At 39.3% G+C, this 16,585-nt stretch overlaps 1 long non-coding RNA gene across 3 annotated transcripts; it reads left to right on the top strand.

Moving 5' to 3' along the window:
• Positions 1–4,909: 4,909 nt before the first annotated feature.
• Positions 4,910–15,466, top strand: LOC122990457. 3 transcript variants are annotated; one of them, XR_006405365.1, is made up of 3 exons: positions 4,910–4,987; positions 8,906–8,990; positions 15,042–15,466. It is a non-coding gene; the product is annotated as an uncharacterized LOC122990457 (long non-coding RNA). The 3 variants fall into 3 exon arrangements; XR_006405366.1 differs by lacking the exon at positions 4,910–4,987 and adding an exon at positions 7,305–7,461; XR_006405367.1 differs by lacking the exon at positions 4,910–4,987 and adding an exon at positions 7,499–7,997.
• The last annotated feature ends 1,119 nt before the right edge of the window (positions 15,467–16,585 follow it).

The raw sequence follows: 16,585 nt of genomic DNA, 5'->3' as shown, positions 1-16,585 counted from the left end.
ATATATGTTCCGCCTGACTGAGTTAAGAGAGAATAATAACCCATTTAATTGATAATTAGACCCATGGCCTCCTTAAATATGGCCACGCAACATCCTTGTGAATTTTTATGGACATATCCCAGGCACTCCTAACTTTAGAGACAAAAGGAAATTCAAGCCATTTTTCTCTTTAGTCCAAGTTTATCTGTTTATTATTATTTCTATGAGAAAATGTTTTTTTATAGTATATATTATGTTTGTCTAACCTCTTAGGAAATGCAATACCTTGCAGAGGAGGAAAACTTAAAACATAAGCAATAATACAAACCTAACAGACTGAAGTTTGACTGTATTTGTTTCAGCTCAATGTCATTTTCATTTGTGGGAATATTTATCTTTCATCATGTGCAGATCAAAAACTCCCTCATTATATTGGGGGTGAAAAGGCGATTTATGTAAAAATAAATCCTGTCTATATTTTGCAGTACGTGTCCTCATTCTCAAATGTGCGCGCCCACCCTGTTGAGAGGATGGTATTTCAGTGGTTGACACAACCGGGGCTGTCTAATAACTCTCCTGAAAGGGTGATGTGGATCGTGCGACACCTCTGCTGCTCCTGCACTAAAGGACACCCCTTGCCATGGCAACCGCATAAACATCTGCCTCCCCATTCAAGGGAGGGTCTTAAGGGAATATACAAGGCTGCAATTTATTATATATAAGAAGACACCCGGCTTGTGTGTATGTCCACATTGCTGCTTAGTGGACCGAGAGAGCTACATGTTGTACTGAGAGCATTTGATCCCATATTTATACAGACTGCAGTATGTCCTGTGCACAGTGTTGCACATTATGTGTGATGTGGACATGTGTGAAATCTGATGGCAGGAGGTAGAAACTGCACATGCTGTAATGTGTTGTTATAGGAATAGTTAAATATGCTTGCTCACTTTCTCGGCCAGAGTTAGATGAGAAGATTGATACCACTCTCATGTGTGTATTGGTAAATGTAAGGCTACAGCAAGCAGCCAGTTAGCTTAGCTTAGCACAAATGCTGGAAACAAGGGGAATCACCTAGTTGTTCTAGCTCACTAACATGTTATGTCTTGTTTGTTTAATCCATAAAAAAACCGAAGTGTAAAAACTAAAATTTGTGATTAATGGAGGGTTATGTGCCGAACTAATTCCTGGCAGAAAGCAGTAACCCTGGAGTCTCCAATGGTTGCCTGGCAACTGCTTCTGGCTAACAAAGAGTCCCATAAAATGGCAATTTAAATTGTTATACTTATACTTACTAACATACAAACTAAAACAACAAGACAATGTATTAATTAGTAAAGTGCTGTTTTTCTGTTGAGGTATTTATGGTTGGTAGATATTTTTGAACAGGGCTAGCTGTTTTCCTGTATTTCCAGTCTTTATGTTAAGCTAAGCTAACTGGCTGTAGCCTCATATTTAGCATACAGACTAAGGTGGTATCAATCTTCTCATCTGACTCTCAGCAAGAAAGCAAATAACTGTATTTCCCAAAATGTCAAACTATTCCTTTAACTGCATCAGTTTCTAACTAAGTACCCTTTAAGTGTTTCTAAGTTATATTCAACGGCTTCATTAATGGTTGCTAAATCATTTTCGAATGCTATATAAAATAGTTATATGCAACATATGGATTACCAGGATTTTGCTGGTGTTTGACATTTTGTCATTTTAGCTCATTTTGGCTTGTTAGAAAAAGGGAAACACTCAAACCCTCTATTAATGAGTTTATTAAAATTTGTAAATGCAGAATTTGATGTTTATTACCCTTTGGTAATGCCTTGCTAACACTTGTAACTGTGGACTTGATTGGTTATTATAAAAAGGAAGAAACTCTTCTCCCTTTATCTGTGACTTAGTAATGACTTGACTGTCAACAACCAGAGATGTTTCACAACCTTTTAACCCCACAGCTGGTATTAAAAATGGACAGTTCACCCCAAAATCAAAAATATACATTTTTCCTCTTACCTGTAGTGCTGTTTACCCATCTAGATCATTTTGGTGTGAATTGCTGAGGTCTGGAGATATCGTCCATAGAGATTTCTGCCTTCTCTTGTTGAATACAATAAAACTGGGTGGCTCTCAGCTTGTGGTGCTCAAAACTCCAAAAAAACAAACAAACACTTGACTTGACTACTCAAGATAATCCACAGACCTTGTTGTGAGCGGTTTCATGTAGGAACTATTTTCTTTCTACCGAACAACACCCACCAGCTGTCTCACCGCGCAGAAGGAAGCTACTTATGGTTGGCGGCCAATATCTCCAAAACTCAGCAACCCACACCAAAATGATCTAGATAGATAAATAGCACTACAGGTAAGAGGAAAAATATGTATTTTTGAGTTTGGGGTGAACTGTCTCTTTAAGGATTTATAAATATTATATGAAGAATCAGTAAATTAACCATTAATATTACTACTGTATATATCAAACTAAACATCTGCATGTTGTCATGTTTTCAGCCAGTGACTTGGAATCCTTTCCAACTTCATGTAACATTCAGGACTCTGCTTTTCCCTCATCTTGTTGTGTCAAAACATGTTTCAGGGATCTGTTGATACATGGCATCCAAGAGACCTCCACAATCTTTAACATGTTTCACATTCCCACTTCATGCCTTACATTACACGGAGGAACAATCAGTCCGATGCTGACAGAGTCTCTAAACATTCAGAGTATACTGTATGAAGAACAATTTGCTCATGCTGAAAATGAAAGGACCTCCGGGTAACTGAAATGCATGCAGTGGCCTCATTTTAACAATGTTTTAAAATGATTTATGATAATATAATTTATGGCCAAACACCATTAACTATGTAAGTAGTGCAATTGAGGTGAAGGACTTTAAAATGTCTTGTCCTAAAAAAATATTTGTGGTACACAAGTGCACAGTTTGTTGCATCGTAATATTAATGAACATAACTTTTGTTTATATGAAGTTTACCGTAAAGCCTAAAAGCTCTGACCATGACACAATTAAAGTAGTTACTATATGCTGGGGTAGAGCTGACGTAAAAGCCTTTTTAAACCATTAATAGATGAATTGTGTTCTGCTAACGAGTCCCATAATCGAAGGCATAACTAAATACAAAGTATTTTATAACCCTTGTCCAAAATCATTATCAAAATAGTTACGACAGAATGGTGAAGAAAAGTTGAGTGTTTGTTGGTATAAAAACCACTGAGACGAGTTAGAATTGGTCATTAATAGGCTGAAAAAAAACATTGGTTGTTTAAAACCACAGCCAGCAGCAGCAGATCTCTATCTCCTCAGCTGTGTTTGGCCCTTGCTTGCGTATATTGTCTGGACTGTAAATGAAGCATATGTAATGGGATAATAACCTGTCAGATATCCAGGCTGAGCACAGAGCTGCTCTGTTTTTCAGGAGATGCTGACTGTGTCAAAGAGCCAGAGGTTTGTTCGGGTGTCTCTTTTGTTGCCTTTTGAGTTGTGTTGTTGGCACATGGTGAAAGGTCTGTAGAGAGCTGCCAGAGGCTGAGGTCATTATAATGTGTGTTTGCAGTGAGCTGTGACCATGAAGTTACTTCCACTGAATCAGACACAGCAAACAAACAATACTCGATGGCACTTGGTTATGGTTATAGGGAAAGATTGTAGTCTTAGATTAATATTCAGAAAGTCGACAATGACTTGGGGCATGAGACAGGACGAATTTACTTTTTTAACATTTATCCAAAACCACAATCTGTCCCTAAACTAACCTTAAAGGGGACACATTATGCTTTTTGTGAATTTCTGTTATTTATATATTTTTGTGATGTCAGATGTCTGTTAAACATGGTCAAAGTTCCAAAACTTGAGGTTAACGTATATAGAAATGCTCCCTGCAAGTCAAAAGCTCAGACTTCAACCTGATCTGAACGCTTTGTTTGTGATGCTTTTTTCTACCTTGCTGACAAGCCATCATCAGCTTGTCGCACATGCCCATAAACGGCCGTCCATTCCGTGGTTGTGTGTTGTTTGCGTTGTTCAGTCTCATATTTTGGATCGAATACGTACAGATTAGAGTGTGGCTCAGGCCACATATTTCTGTCTGAACCCGACCCGAGTCTGAAACGGTTAATGTAAACTGAAGCACTGAGTTTGTGTTACCCTGTCACGCAATTGTTGTTACCATGGTTACAGCTTGCTTGTTTACCCTGATTACACATGAGTGGGCACCTTGTAAATGACCATCAAAAGGCATTGTTTTATATAGGCTATAGGTAGATTGTTTTAACACACACACACACACATATTTGATTTCGGTAGTTTTGACTTCCACAATGACAAATTTAGTTTGATGTTCTCCATCCTTAGGTAGGCTACATGAATATTTAACGCCTGAAATAGCCTATGTGTTGTTTTTATACGTTGTCACATAAATAACAAACCCCAGCACTGAACAGGAAGTAGCCCAACACAGACAGTAGGTCCATCATTTTTATTTAATTTTACACTATATTTTCACTACAAAGAACTTGAAGCACCATGTCAAGTAGGCTAGCTCAGCTGATGTGACTGAAACCAACCTGAACATCATTTATAAATGATTTCTAGTATGGATGTATTTGACAAGTTGACATTCTGAGTAAAGAATGAAAAAAAAGTAGTGAAATCCTACTACTATAATTTGCTTCATGGTTTGTTGACATAGCCTCAGGAGCTGGCCTAAGGCTGGGGCCTTAAAGAGACAGGAACTAAAACGGCCTGTTTCAGACAGAGGCTGAACTGAGGGGCTGCATTAAGAGCCAGTATGAATTAAATAAAAATTTATAAAATTTTCTGAATTGTAAATCATGCAGAGATATTCCAGTGGAGCCCCAGATTAAAAATATAGACCTGTAAATGTACATAATATGTCCCCTTTAACTAAAGCTCTTCTGTTGCAGAAAGCTCTTTGGCCCCGGTCTCCGTGTCAACGTCCTGTGATATCCACCCCAACCTCTTCCTTCTGTGTTGTACAAGTATGTAACACTTCCTTGACTTCAGACAATGTTGTCAGTGAACTTAATTATTTCCTTCAAAACATATTAGGCAAAACAAATTAATACATAAACATAATTTCTAGGAGATTTGGTTGGTTTTGCATGCTGTATGTACCTTTCAACCTTGTATCTTTCCTTCTTGTTTTAAAAATTTCAACGTTTTATGGTGCTAATCTTGCTTGAAATGAGCTGCTTTGCCACCAAACAATAATCCTCTGAATAAGACGACGTGGATTTGACAAGTAAACTTTGTAAACTGACATGTTTGTGACGGATTATTTCCTGGATCCGACTTCCATTCCTTCCTGCAGCTGTCAGGTGACTGACAGTAAGCGTAATGTAACATAATGCACACACTGATAAGAAAACAGTCAACTCATTCACAGAGGAATAAAATTAAACTCTGAAAAAAACTTGAAGTGTATTCTGTGATGGATTGCTTTGTTTAAGATACATTTTCTACAATGTGACAGTTCTTTTTCATGCAGTACAACAATGACTGATAGCAAACATCTTTTTAAGGTATGCAGACACCAGTAGGAATAATGTAAAGAAAGCCCGAACATCAGTATTATCCGTTAAGGAAACCTCTGCTTCACTAGATAGTACACAGTGGAACATGACAGGAAATATGGGAAGGAAACAGATGATGTCTAGCGGAGGTCATGAGCTGGTTTTGAACCCGTGATGACAGGAACACATGGCGTTCACCTCCAGCCCGCTGAGCCACACAGACCAATGATTTATCTTTAAACCAAAGTTGAGAATGTGCCACTGAATTTCTCTTTATCTCTGCTAAGCTGTGTGTTTGGGGCACACATACTTGGGGATTTTCAAAGTGCCTGGTCTGGTTTTATAGCGAGTACCCCTGCAATGAGATTACTTTTAGATTTTTTTTCAGGCTGCTCTTAGTCGAAGGTCATGTTTACATAAGTGGAGTAGAGATGGCCCCGTGTGGACCAACTCTACTGAGCTACAAGGCAAGAATGATGTAGCTTTTTTCATTACATCCTCTGAGGTCACTAAATTTAACTCCTGTTTAAATTCAAAGAATATTAGTCAAATCTTTACTTTAGCATCCAAAGGCACTATACAAAAAAATATGATGTAGTTGTAAGCAGATAAAAGTATGTACATATTTGTCAACAACTATAACTCACCCATAAGTGGAGGCTGGTGTATAAACTGAATGACGATGTAATAAAATACAGTTGTAATAATATAATATATGTCTTCATAGGAGAAGTTATAATTAAGACAAATATTATACATTAATACTCAAATATACATATTTCTTCATACAACTACAAAATAAATTAAATTATATATTTATATAGATAGATATATAGATAGGAGATAGAGATAGCAAGAGAGGGTAATATCATTACTAAGGCCAGATACCTTAAATATTCCTGTATAATAATATGGGCTTTGCCTCCGTGTTTGAGTTAGGTAATGTATGTTAGCGCCCACACACCTGACCTTTTGAGTCAAATCAAAATCCAGTATCACCCTTATCAGTCAGTGTGTACACTGGATAGCACAGTGCTGTGTCTCTGATGTGTGATTGGTTGGCTGTGGCTTGATGTTGTAACTCCCCCTAGCTCAGAGTTTGTTTTTGTTTTGTTTGTTTTTTTTTTACTTTTCTTCTGCAAACCCTAAGATGAATATTTTGATGGTTTGTGTATGATCCCCAATAATTTATATAAAAAAAAAGAATTTACAATGAAAAATATGTAAAATATATTCTACATGTCAACAAAGAAGAAAAAAATTGAGAGACAATTCAACTTTAGTCAAAGTTGTAGTTTAAATGGTTATGGTTATTTTGAAATTTTATTTTACATGGTTTATGGCATTGATTGTTAATGATGGATGTCTGTTTTTGTACAGGAACATGCAAGATTTATTGTTGTAGATTACATTGGTTGCAGGGACTGTATAGTCTATGGTTGGTTGCCTAGCAAAGGGACAGTTTGGTTCCTCAGTTGTTCAATACAGAACTGTCAACACTGAAAAATCTGTGTATGATAGTGTAAATAGTTGTGTTAGAAGTCTACATCTACCATGTATAATTTGTAAATTTCAATAATCTTAAACTCTCCAGTTTTAGATATATTTTCCATTTACATAATCCAGATCCTGATATTTTTAGATTTTCCATATAAAGCCAAATAGGTTAAAGTTTTATCATTTTTAAAATGAATACAATATAATAAATAAACAAATAATAATAAATACATTGAGATTTTATGTTCTGCTTTGCAATAACTTAATATAATTAATTCCACTTGACTTCAACCTCTATCTCCCAAGTAACACTAGGTAAATTGTGAAAAGCTACGTTAGCATACAAATTCCCCATTGTGTTTCGAGAGCTCAGACTACCACCTTACATACAATCAATGTATCTTGTTTGAACTATAGCCTGCATTTTTTCCCTTAATTTATTTGTAAGTCTGCCTCTAAGAGAAGATAGACAGTTTCAAATTCAAATGACTATCTAATCTGCCATTTTGTTACTTGGTTCGTTTTGGAAACTAATGTTAGCATAGCTCAAAAGGCATCGAAAAGAGCAAATGGACGAAAAGGAGTACAAGGAATACCAGAGCAGTTGGCGACTAGTGTTAAGTGATTCTTTAACCCAGTGTTGTCTTTGTCTGCAATGTCTGTTATTTACAGTACAGTATTTGTTTAAAGCACTCACTGAAACGTTAGCTGTCAAGAGACATTAACTGCTAGTGGCTAGTTACGTCAGCTTACATTAATGCTAACTGTTTCTTCCAAACTGAAAAGTTTATCAGTTAGTTTTTCTTCAATAATACTATGCTTTATGAATATTTTCATACAGAATAATGCATGTACAGAGATATGTTATATCCGGCTACCATCTTTGTTTGGATTATAATTCCTAAATCTAAATACATTTTTGAAAAGGGTTCAAATATTTTTTATCCAGATGGTTGGAGGAGTTTGAGTATTCCTAAATGTAAGCAGTAGCTGTTGTCTGTAAGAGTCTTCTTGGTATTTCAATGCTATTTTCACTGATTTATTGAGAAGAGAAGTATCAATGCTTGGTCAGACAGTTAAATTCATTCTCTGGCTAGCTGCTAGCAACTGTTGATTTCGGTCATCTGCATCCCAGTATGCAAAGCACACCTGGATATGGGAGCCATTTAGCTCAAACTTGTAGAGTACGCCTAGTAGTTAGTAAGTAGTTGTTCTCGCCACAAATTAACCACTCCAGAGTTAGTTTGAGACCAGGCTGAGACCACATTTCCCAAAGATGGTTTCTGTCATTTTAGGTTGTTCAAGTGCTCATTTTTCTGATACGTTTGTTTTTAATTAGTTATTTGATGATATTAAAAATGGGGTGCGATGTCATGATTGACAGCTGTGATTGACAGCCTCCCTCAAACCTGAGTGACTGCAGCAACTTCTGATGCAAAATGCAAATGTTTGTTTTCATCTGTAATTCACAACTAGCTGTAGCTGCTAGTTACCGGCTGGTTTAACGTCACACAAGCAAGCAAGATGGCAGCTCCCAGAAATAAGATATTTTCACTTTACTTTTGTATAGCGGTCAGAAGCGGAGACGGGTCATCCATCTTTATATAAAATATATGGTTCAGACCTGCCCAAACAAATCGCACCAAGTGGGAAAACAAACTACAGTCCAATTCAACCAGACTAAAAAGTGCAGGTCTGAAAACGCCCTAAAACTTAAGTAGACTGCCAACCTTCTTTTGGGAGAAAAAAAGTGGCACAACACTAATGAACAATACAAAATTATACAACATTACCTTCATTTAGCAGACGCTTTTGTCCAAAGCGACCTCCATTCAAACTAATTAGAAGTAGCAGATGTCATATTAAAGAAATGTGTTCTCTTTTCAGCATTAACCTGCAGGACCTCCATCATTTTCTCCACCCTGCGGCCGCCCTGACTCATCTCCATTGTATCTCCCTGTGGCATCCAAGGGTCAGTGTGCTTTGTATATTGCTGATGTCTGTGTTTACTAGCCTTACACGGAGTGTTAGTCAGAGATGTCACCTACTAACATACACACACACACAATTGTATGTGCACGCACACACAGCTACACAGAAACAGTAGCGGAGGAGGAGAAAAAAAGTCTTCAGGGTTTGTGTTTGATAAACAATTCAGTGGAGCTAATTAGTTGATAAGACATCACTTTGATTTACTGCGGGGACTTGACTGCAACTATTGCCTGCAAGCCGAGCCTCACTCACAAGCTTTGTATTACCATATGTTGAATTTTTAATCAATTAACGTCCTGAAGGAGAAATGGGAAAGTGCAGATTCGCTCCAGTGGGAATGTGGGGGCAAGGACAATTCTCTGATATTTGCATATGGCTCATGCTTGCACTCCTGTGTACAGTTCTAATATGTGCTCCTATATGGATCGAGCGACAGTCGGAAAAACTGCTGTCTGCCGTTTCTGGAGTAATTAGTAGCTCTGACCACTCAGACAGCTGGCCAATTAAATGTGCTCATGGCTGCTGCTGCTGCTTGATGTGTGTTGGGCTTCACACAGAGGTGTAGATGGGAGGACAAACTCATCTCTCCGTAGTCGGGGGAGAGATGCCAGGAAAGCTTGGCTGTGTCTGAGGAGTGCTGTGTCTGTGTGCTTCTCATCTGGCTGTGCGAGCAGATAAGAAAGGGGAGGCAGAGGGAGAGCTGCTGATTCTGGGTTTATTCCACACTCCCCCCCCTCTTCTCTCCAGTCTGTCTTTCTCCGTGCAGCTGCAGGTCTGGGAGCTGACCTGCATTAAGACATCAGAAACTGCCGGATGGGCTAATAGGAATGGTTTTCTAGAACATCTTCAAAAGCTTGTTAAACTGTGGAGTTTTGGCAGTGATTTAAGGAAATCTGCTATTATGGTTTAAATAGAGTTCACCTAATCTGTGTTGGCAGATTAGAAACGCCTGGACTTTGCCTAAATGCTTCCTCGCTAACAGCTGACTATCTCCATACTAATGTATTTGTTAGACATGTACGAATGCAGCCTTTTTCTGCGTTACTCGATGAATGAAACCCATGAGTCAACATTTAGCCCCATTACTTTTCATTCATTATGTTTCTTTTCAACCAAATGTATTCAAGACAAGACAAGTCATTTTTGGAGAGTATAATCCCAAGACAAAAGTATCTCTCATTCTTAGTCATAAAGCGCTTTGTACTTCTTGACTTGCACTTTTTGTTGAAACATGCCTATACGATGCTGGATTCTTCCATTTTTTTTAATTGTTACCATTTTGCTTTTATTGTTTTCTGTAAACCCTCTGATGGTTGGATGGGAAAATAGCTTTGGTTTGGAGTGATCTAGCCAGTGGGCATCTGACAGTGATTTGCTGATCCTGTGCAATTTCTTGATGGCTCTTATCCTCTAAGGCCACAGGGCCCTAAGAGCCAGCCAATCACTGCCCCTCAGCACTCTGCTGTTGGCAATTATAGGTCAGTGTGTGTCACGACATCATTGTCTCCCCCTTTGAATGGCTCAGGCCCAGCTCCCGCTGCAATCAGTATGTGTTTTTCTCTTTGCTATTTAAAGTGGAGAAGAAATCCAGTAACAACATGACCACTGTTTTCTGAATCATTGTATGAGTTGTTTTACGTAGAAGAACGCTCTCTTGCCAAATCTCAGTGGAATGAGATTCCCACAATCTCCCATCAGATGGAATGAATAATGCTATGAAACACTCCTTTTCTATTTCGTCACCCAGTCTCCCAATGTGAAGCTTCTAACATTAGTCAAATAAATCTTTATTTTATGTGTGGAGTGGAGCAGGTGGACACAAATGCTGGAGAGCGTGGGCAGAGCATGGCTGAAGAATAACTTATTTATTTAAGCTTGAATGCAGGTAGAGCGAAACTGAACTGAATAGAGCTAAACTAAACAACGCAGGGCAGAACAAACAGAGCAGACTGAACAAAGGATCTGACAAGACTGAACTGAAAACCAGGACTTGAATAAAAACTGAACTAATGAAACCACAAGGAACAGGCCATGAGACACAAGGACAGGCCTGGAGCTGATTGGCTGGGGAAGATACAGGTCCAGGGCAGGACTAACGAGACCGAATGCAGGGCAAGTGTGGAGAGGAAAGCAAGCTGGGGAAAACAAGAAAAAACACAATAGGCAATAGCTGCTCCGGGCTGAGGACAAACCAAAAGCAGAACTTCATCCATGGGCCAAATAAAAGTCAACAATATAACCATGCACAGTCCTCTTCATATATAAACTGTCATTCACCAAACTGTCCTGGAATTACACAAATATAACTCAACTAAGTCCACATATCACACTGAGCAAACACAGCAAGTAAACTTGAGCAAATAAACTTCAGCATTACATTGGCAACCCAGGAACCTGTAAAGACTAGAAACATAAATTGCTGTTGACACACAAGAACCAATAAATCTGTCAAGCGCAGTGGTCTGCTTATTAAGGCTGCATGTAACATAACTTGGACTGAAAGACAACTGTTGCTCAGAGTTTCGTTCATTTTTTTTCACTTCATTCCATTGAGAGTCAATGTAGAAAGCAACAGTTTCTCAAGTGGTCCTTGAATTTAATCTGCAACCTCTTATCTGTCCTTCTTCCCACTCAGTCCAGTCTTAGGCAGAAAAGCCTGAGGGCATCTGGTGGACTGATGGAAGGACATAGAGCCAGACTGGGAGAGAACCATAACACTTTACCTATAACGTGACAACTTTAAGTGGAAAATACCTGAGATGTGTAAACATGCAGCCTGTTGCAGCAGCTTACGTATGATCGCAAGTTCGAGTTTAAAGTCAGCATTTAACTCACCACTTTATTCAGTTGTACCATCTCTACTTAATTAAGTCAGTTATAATTTGGAAAATGTCACGGACCGTGATGTTTTAACTTGTGCATTAATCGGATGAATTTGGGAATGAAATCCACCAATAACTGGTCATGGAAAAAGAGACATAGAGAACGTAGTAGTTGTGTGCACTCACACATCTATTAGCTAACATATGATCCATGTTTGTCTGTTACATCAATAATTCAACGGGCATTTATCAATCCCTTCTGTTGTACTTTGATGTTTCAATAATGTAAGTAAGTAAATATGGTCATAAATAATAAAAATATCAAAAAAAGTCTTTGGAAAACTTCTTCTGTCACCTTAACATCTACCAGTTTATGTTACAAGCAACCATGTGGTACCAGCTACAATTTCCCATTTCCAGCACAATAGATCTTTTTCACAGCACACATTTTGACCTGTCATGAAGTCAAGTCAAGTCAAATTTATTTGTATGGCCATACTGGTGAACCATCATGCTCTATACCACCATCTATAGTACTATATACTACTATAACATCATTAATGTTAGTAATAGCACCAGTGCTTTCCTGCTTGACATGTCACAATATCTGTCACAGGTATGTTCTCCTGGTGTAAATATCAAAGAGAAATTTCCTCTGGCTCATCTAACATAAGTCTCTTACATCTTTTTAACTCCTCTGCCATGACAAGAGTTAATTAGGAATGACTTATACCTGCTGGAGGTGTAAATGAAGTAACATCTTGAGTCTACGTTCACCAGTTCCTCTCAGCAGACTTGACTGCTTTGATCCTGTTGACAGATCAGTGAAATACCTTGAGGGTAGTGAAGTGACTCGTGTAGCTGTCTGTCTTTGAGACTCTGTGTGCGTGTTTGTCTCTTCGATTGTCCATGTGGCAGAAAGGTTTGGGCCGTTAACGCCTCTGTGGTCGCATGGCAGCCTGCAGAGCAAAGTGACGCCTTCCTGACAGGGTCGGCTCAGCCCTCAGAGACACGGCCTCTTAACTGGCCTTAACAAGATAATAACACTGCACGGTTCCAACTGATCGGCAGCAAATTGTTTCTGTAAAAGCTTTTGGGTTAGGGGAAAAGAGGAGTGGGCTTTGCTGGTGTGACCTTAAAGGGAACTCGTCAACGATCGCTGTAAAGCTCAGGATGTGTTATCAGATAATCTGTGCTATGCACACAGTTGATAAACATGTCGTTTTGGGTGACACCCTTACGATCAGCTTGCCCACTTCCTGGCTCCGAGCACGTTATGTATACATGTGAGGCCTGGACTATGTAATGTGGTAAAGATAGGCCTATCGAAGAAAAACCTCAAAGACAACTGGATGCTTTAGATTTTTGTTTGAAGCTGTTTATATCTCATGTTGGTAAGAAATAACTTGTTGAGGAAGTTTTAATGTTACCAGCATCCAAACAATAGAAAACATTCTTGTAAAAGGTCATTGCTCAATAAAAAGTTTTAGGCTGTTGTAACAGGACAGCGCACTATAAAGGCTTTGCACAGTTTTACAATGTCACATCATTCCCTCAGGGTTTCTCGTTTACACCCAATATAAGATCATAAAGGTTTAACGTAGCTAGTTTTACCTCTTTCATAACCCCATGCCTCTCCATGGACAACACACCTTCATGCTTGTGTAACCACGGCTCGGAAGGAATGGCAGGGAGACGGGGGCCAACACTTCTCTGTCTAATAGGAAAGGAAGTGTCCTTTTGGCCCCAGAAGAGGACACTTGAAGAAGGGCTTAAGGAAGGTAACAGTTTATATCCCAAGTCCATCCGTCATCAATGTATAATGTTCTAATGATGGGAAAGTTATGACCCTTATTATATTAGCCTACGGGCCTGTGCACTCGCTTTGTTCCTGGCTTGTGAGCTAAGGGTAATGTGGCTAATCTGTACAGGGTATAGGGTAATCCTGAAGGAAGTCTTGGCTCATTGACAAGTTCAGAGAAAGGTGCAAAATCCCAAACATCATGTTCTCCCATTGATGTTTTAAAAGACCATGCTAGTTTCAAAATTACTGTAAATCCAAAACATCTCCAACAATCTCCCCTCTACAAACAGTAGAGGGGAGATTCAGGGCAACACAAGCAGCCACATGTCACCCCCATCCAAAGTTTTGCTTTTTCCTACAAGCTACCCCCCCCCATCCTGTGTTTGCTGACTTTGTTTTTATGACCACTCCAGTGATCCGTCGCCACTGCAGAGCTGCTGGTGTTAATACAGCTGAGGTGCATTACACAGACTGTTGTTACTGCCTCTTACCTTACCTGGCTCCAGGCTCTGTTTGCAGCCAGGAGTTTTTTTTGTGTTCATCTCAGAAGCTGATGCAGAGATGTGAATGCACCTACTTTCTCACTCTCTCTTTCACACACACACATACACCGGGTTTGAGTCACAGTGCACCACTGCGACAGTGACTGCCTAAAAACATAAAATGTCCTGACAGTGCAACCTCCTGGCAGCAGATTGTCCACAATAAAGTCAAGGGCAGGATTAATGCTCAGTCAAAGATGGTTTTTTAGAGAGAAAAATTACACTGTATTGTTTTGATACTTAAAAAGTTGGCAAGCATTTTGTCTTTTTTGTCAGAGTGATGAGTCTGTTGGTCATTAACATTAGCTGACTGTGCATGACATTTTCCAGCCCTGTATGTCGTAATTTCATACTGAAGCTGTCGCATACTGACCGACAGCAAACACTTAAGCACATAATATATAATAGTCAGTATTCTTCAGTTTAAGTTTGAAAGTTAAAATCCTTGAGATTATCACAGACACAAACCCCATTTTTGATACTAGTTATGGTCGGTGGTGCAGTAGTTTTCATTGTTAGTGGTGGAGTCGGCCTTTCCCATGCTGAATTTAAAATAGTCGATCAACACACAAGGGACTCACAGGAAACGATGCATGTCTGTGATCCAGCATCACTGTTTTTAATTCAATTGCATTGATATCAGCCTCACTGTTTGCTGTTTACTCTCCCACGGCCGTATCAGAGTCGTATTAAGTTACTGCTAATGCGTACCAAACATTTCCTACTCCTTCAACAACTCCTGTTGCTTCACATGTAAAGCACTGAAGTGTGGATTATACATATTGTATTTGTCAGAGAAGTTAACACTGACAGCAACAAATATTTCTCTATAAAAAAAAGGACATTTTCTCTTTTGTCAGCAGATCGGTCTTTAATATTGCAGGGAGTAATGCAGTAAGAAGGAGCAGCCACTGCGAACTGTGAGATGAAGAGCTGCAGATGACACTTCCACCTCCTCAGCGAGGTAACAAACTTTATTGTGCCCTGCTGTTGTTGTGTGGAAAACTACTCGTGCCGTATGCAGCATGAAATGAGATTGATTATTGACTGATGATTAAAACAACACAAGTTTGTTTGATTGCACTGTAAAGACATACAGCTGTTGCTCTTCTGTTGTATTTTTGACAAATTAGCTGCTCAAGGAGTGTTTGTTGTAGTAATTGACTGTCTATAAAGATGGATGATGCATCTCCGCTTTCTACCGCTATGCAAAAGAGCGGCCATCTTGCTTGTGTGATGTCATTTGAAGCCACAGTCTGCGCAGTAGAGTTGGATGCACCCTCAGCCTTCCCGCCGCCTAATGAAGGTTTGAGAGCGGCTGTCACAGATGTCAATCATGATGTCACACCCCCTTTTTATATTGTCAATTAACTAATTAAAAACAAACTTGAGCACTTGCACTTTGGGAAAAATGTATTTGACGTGTTCTTTGATTTTTTAGTTTGGCTCATGTGCCATCCGCTAACATGGAGGGGGCGGGACTTATGACCTGTATTGCAACCAGCCACCAGGGGGCCATCAAGATGTTTTGGGGAGCTGTCATAACATCCATATTTATATACAGTCAATGGTTATAGTATTATGCTGCACTTACTGTTACCATGGTAACCGTTAGTGTCGCCAAATCAACCAGGACTAAAATCTTAAGGATTATAACTTTAAGAATACCACATCAGAGTCTTAATTGCCTCAATTGGGATCTCCAGACATTCAGGGCTGAATAGCAGGTTGTCCCTCCAGTCGATCATTATAACAATAGCTAACATGAAGACCACCAACCCGTCTATTGCTACATCACTACTGAATTACATGGATATAAATTTAAAAAATGTGATCAAAACTTTTGCAACACCTGCTCATTACATGTATGCTTAATCTCCAATCCCAGTTTGCACATATAATTTGAGTCCCTGTGGACCAGGTGTTTGAATGACAGCAGTGAGCTGGGTTTGTCAGCGGTTCTGTGGGCTTTGTTGGTGGTATTGTAGGAGAGCCAACTGCACTTATGGTTTTTATGATGTGGCAGAAGTTGATTCTGGGAGTCTGTGCCAAGAGCAATCCAGATGTTACTCCCGCAGACTGTTTCTGCGGTATACATTCAAACATGATGTACATACGTACATATGGTACAGAAGGCACACACTTCTGATCTGTAAATCCCACTGCTTTTCGTCTTTCTCCAGCTGAGGGGATGTTGTCAATAATTAAAGAACCTCATGAGAGTTAGCAACTGTGTCCGACACTCATTATCCACAGTATCTCACTCATCATCCTGGGAGTTTTATTTTTTTCTTACAACAAACCCAATATACCCAGCTTCTCCTTCACCCACCCCCCTCTCCCTTTCTCCCAGCAGTGCTCTAGTGGCTGGCAGGCAGTGACACACATTCCAGCAGTGACAGTGAAC

Source organism: Thunnus albacares, chromosome 10 (assembly GCF_914725855.1).
Source record: "Thunnus albacares chromosome 10, fThuAlb1.1, whole genome shotgun sequence".
NCBI lineage: Eukaryota > Metazoa > Chordata > Actinopteri > Scombriformes > Scombridae > Thunnus > Thunnus albacares.
The sequence above is the reverse complement of the archived record's forward strand: the minus strand, read 5'-3'. Positions and strand labels throughout refer to the sequence as shown.